This window comes from Brassica oleracea, chromosome C7 (genome assembly GCF_000695525.1).
Source record: "Brassica oleracea var. oleracea cultivar TO1000 chromosome C7, BOL, whole genome shotgun sequence".
Lineage (NCBI taxonomy): Eukaryota > Viridiplantae > Streptophyta > Magnoliopsida > Brassicales > Brassicaceae > Brassica > Brassica oleracea.
Genome location: NC_027754.1, coordinates 16558 through 20280, shown reverse-complemented (window position 1 = coordinate 20280; position 3723 = coordinate 16558). Strand labels below are relative to the sequence as shown.

The window sequence follows — 3723 nt, the reverse complement described above, 5'->3', positions numbered from 1 at the left end:
AATTGGGGTCACATAATAGATCTGTGAATTGGAGAGCATGAGGATCCATAGCTGCCACGTTAGTCACGTCCGATCACCAATCTATGCTGTCGTGAGCCGTTTGTCACCGGAGAGAGGCGTTCTGTCAGCGGAGAACCGGCCGTGTCACCAGAGAGCCGTGCCGTGTCAAGCCATAGCTATCCCGAGAAGGTTAAGTGTAACATTAGTTGTTTCTTGTGTTGCAAGTAACCTTTATATCATAAAACCTAATTGTATCACTCGTATGATGCAATCTTGAATTTGGGTGCAACTTGTTTGATAAGTATTTAATTCTAAATGCAAGACCGAGATTTATTGGTAGAGAGGCTTATCCATTTCAGGGCGTTTCCCATTTGATCTTGGCTAAGTTGAGGGTCTTTTCCCGAACTTCTCTTACACGGCTTAGAATTTTGAATAAGTATAATTTATTTCTAATATGTTCTCCCTGCGTGAAATCGAGTCTGTCATTGCTTGTTTAGTTTTTAGGTTCTTTGCTTAAACCAGAACTAGGGCGTTAGAGGATTCAACAATGATTGTTTTATTTAAAAATTGGTAAATAAAAATAGTTGTTTTATTAAGAGTTATGTGATTGGTTGAGACGGATACAGAGACTGACTTTTGTATGCCGGATTGTATGTAGGTTACGGTCAGCTATAGTCGACCGGTTGACGCGTAACTCAGGAGGTCGATAAATCGTCTACGGGCGTGTGTTACTGAGCACTTGTTCGGTGTGTGTATGAACTGAGCACGTATTCGGTGGTGTTTTTGGCCTGTTAGTGGGTAGCGAGTGTGCACCTCGCTAGAACTATTGTTTGATCTCTGGGTACTTTAGATACCATGTTTGCAACGTGTTAGGATTAAATTATATTTATTCAGAGTGCTCTGTCCGGGTCTATGGACTTCGGATTTAGTATCCCATACCTCACTGAGTGACTTCCCCGTTACTCACCTCTCTTTCTTTCTTATTTCAGGTGAGACAGACAAGTATATGATATTTGGACGGATTTGGTGCTATTGGGTTTTTTATTCGGATTTTTGTTTGGGCTTATATTGAGTGGAGTCGTGTATATGGGCTATGGTGTTATGAGATATTGTTGGTGGCAAGCTGTTCTCCGGATTGGAGGTGACTGGTGTCACAATGTCTTAGACCTAATCTCCAAATCTCTCGACTCCTCCTCCAATTCCGTTTCGTATGTTCGTCATGGCCAATAGCCGCCGAACCAAAACGTCCTCTCCCGACACATCACATCCCAATCCTCCCCGACAACAGCGCTGGTCTCATCAAAACCTCACCAATCTCACGATCTGCTTGGATGGCATGTCAAGGTCGAGGAAACCCTTAATGTTCCTCGCATAGTGACTCTCCTCGATCCTTTTAGTGATCAAAGACACTCTCTTCCTGACCGTTTCCCTCGTAATCTCGATATGTCGAAGCTTCACTAGTTCAATACAGTCGGTGATATTGTGAACGGTTTATACTTGGAGAAGGCTTGTTGTCAAGTACTTAGATAGCAACGCGGGTAGTTACAGATTCGTGTTGCTTACGATTCACCTTTCTGGGAAGTTAGCTGTGCTTAGGTCTTGTGATCGAGCTTGGTCCGTGATCAATGACATGCCTTCTCCTTATGATGATGTCATTGTTTTTGATGGACGTTTCTTTCTTTGCTGTTGACAACAATTGGAGGACTGTGTCTGTAGATTTTATCTCTTTGGAACTGACATTGGCTGCGAGTCCTGTCTATGGCGGTGATAAGAAGTTTTTGGTTTGACTCTTGTGGTGAGATGTTGCTAGTTGATATGTATTTAAGTATGGAGGAGGCTGATGGGGATCCGGGGTTCGCCGAGGAGGTCTATGAGCATCAAGCGATTCTTATGAATGAGAGGACGGTGAAGTTTTAAGCTTTTAAGTTTATGGAAAGAGAGAAGAGTTGGGTCGAGGTGAAAGATCTTGGGGATAGAATGTTGTTCCTTGGAGATGACTGCACTTTTTCAGCATCAGCTTCTGCTTTGTTTCCTCTTCGTGGTGGAAGCTCTGTTTTCTTCTGTGAGGATGAATTGGGTGGGATGCAAGGTCGAGACTTGGGAGTGTTTGTTTTCAGAAATGGTGCACCAACATCCGGAGTATACCAACCTGTTCTGGCCTCCACCCTACTGGGTTACTTCTCATGAGGTCAGTGGTTTGTCTAGGATCATTTTCATCTTGTGGCTATGGAAACTGTGACATTATCATTTTATCACTCCTTTTTTGCAATACTAGTCTCTGAACATATATTAGGTTTCTTGTCAGTTTCATGAGCGGTTCTTTTATGCTATTATTTCGAGTTAGACTCGCTAAACAATGCTCAAAACATATACATTCTCAGAGTGGTGAAGATCATACGGGAGAAACGTCATCCCGACCTGTTATTGTATAATTTGGAGTTTACAACCTTGGACATTCAACATATAGGGAGGTTAATAACCTCTCTGATACTTGTGGGATGAAGAACCCTTGTATCACATGTTTATGCTTGTTCTTTTACGAGTTAACGACCCTTTCCAATCTTTTCAGTAACTTTGCATTTGTATATAGAGAATCTTTTTTTGTAATATTCTTTCTCAAAGATGATAGAGAACCAAACTCACGTTTCTTCCAAAATATTTGTTACACCCTTAGACATATGTGACAGAACTAATCTAAAGCAATGCTTTTTACGTGAAAAAAAATTCAGCAACATCTGAATTTTATAATTCAACTAACTTGAACTGGATGATGGTGCCACATAATGTTAAAAGATACAATCTCACTGTTATTATAATATTTGTCAGAATAAGAAAAATAGGCATGACATGTACTAGAGATGGATTAAATCCCTTCACAAGTCCCATTAAATAAGGAACTCGACCGTTAAGTCAGCTCAACTTAGTGCTACTTGGCGCCATCAGCTCGACACCCGTGGCTAAACATGTTGACTTTACTTGGTGCCACAATCCCGGCGCACGAGCTCGGCCCAATAGCCCGAATGCTCGGCTCAATCGCATTCCAATGTTCTTCTGCAAGTGAAAAAATTCATTGGTCATACTCATCCCATGATGTCTCATTGGTTATGATACGCCCTAAAACAGGGAAGGATCACTCAATCGGACTAAAGGGATATGAACTCGCCAAAAAGGAGAACTGATGGATTGAACGGTGACACAATGGCTTTCGGATGGCCCAATGATACTACCAGACTTCAGTTGGTGTTTGATATGACTCACGAGTCCACCAAAAGAAGGATTTCTAAACGTTGCCTGATATGACGCACATGTCCAACAATATAGAGATTTGTTTACTTGGAGTTAACCTCACCAAGAAATGAAAAGTGTTCTACAAAGAACAAAGAGATAAACTCAAATAAAAGAAAAAAAGGAATGCTTTATTTCGTGGCTCATAAACCCTTCAAGTTGTAGAAATCCAAAGAATAATGTGTTAAAAACAAGGCATTGAAAATATAAACAAAGACTTGACTAAATAAAGTCTTTGACTGAAAGTTGGACTGCCTCTTGATATAGCCACGACCAGGACTTTTAAAAGGGAAGAATATGCTCCCGATATGGGCCAACACATGTCTCTTTAAGGTCTGGTCGAAATCCATCTTTTTTCCTTAGCCAATTTTTATCGGTTTCTCCATTTGGCCCAAATAAGTCTGTTTTTGATTCTTTTTTTGTAAACCAACAAGCCCA

The 3723-nt window shown here is 41.0% G+C and overlaps 1 pseudogene; it reads left to right on the top strand.

Annotated features, from left to right (window-relative positions):
* The first annotated feature begins 1157 nt into the window (after window positions 1–1157).
* LOC106302285 lies at window positions 1158–2239 on the top strand (annotated as a pseudogene).
* Window positions 2240–3723: the final 1484 nt, after the last annotated feature.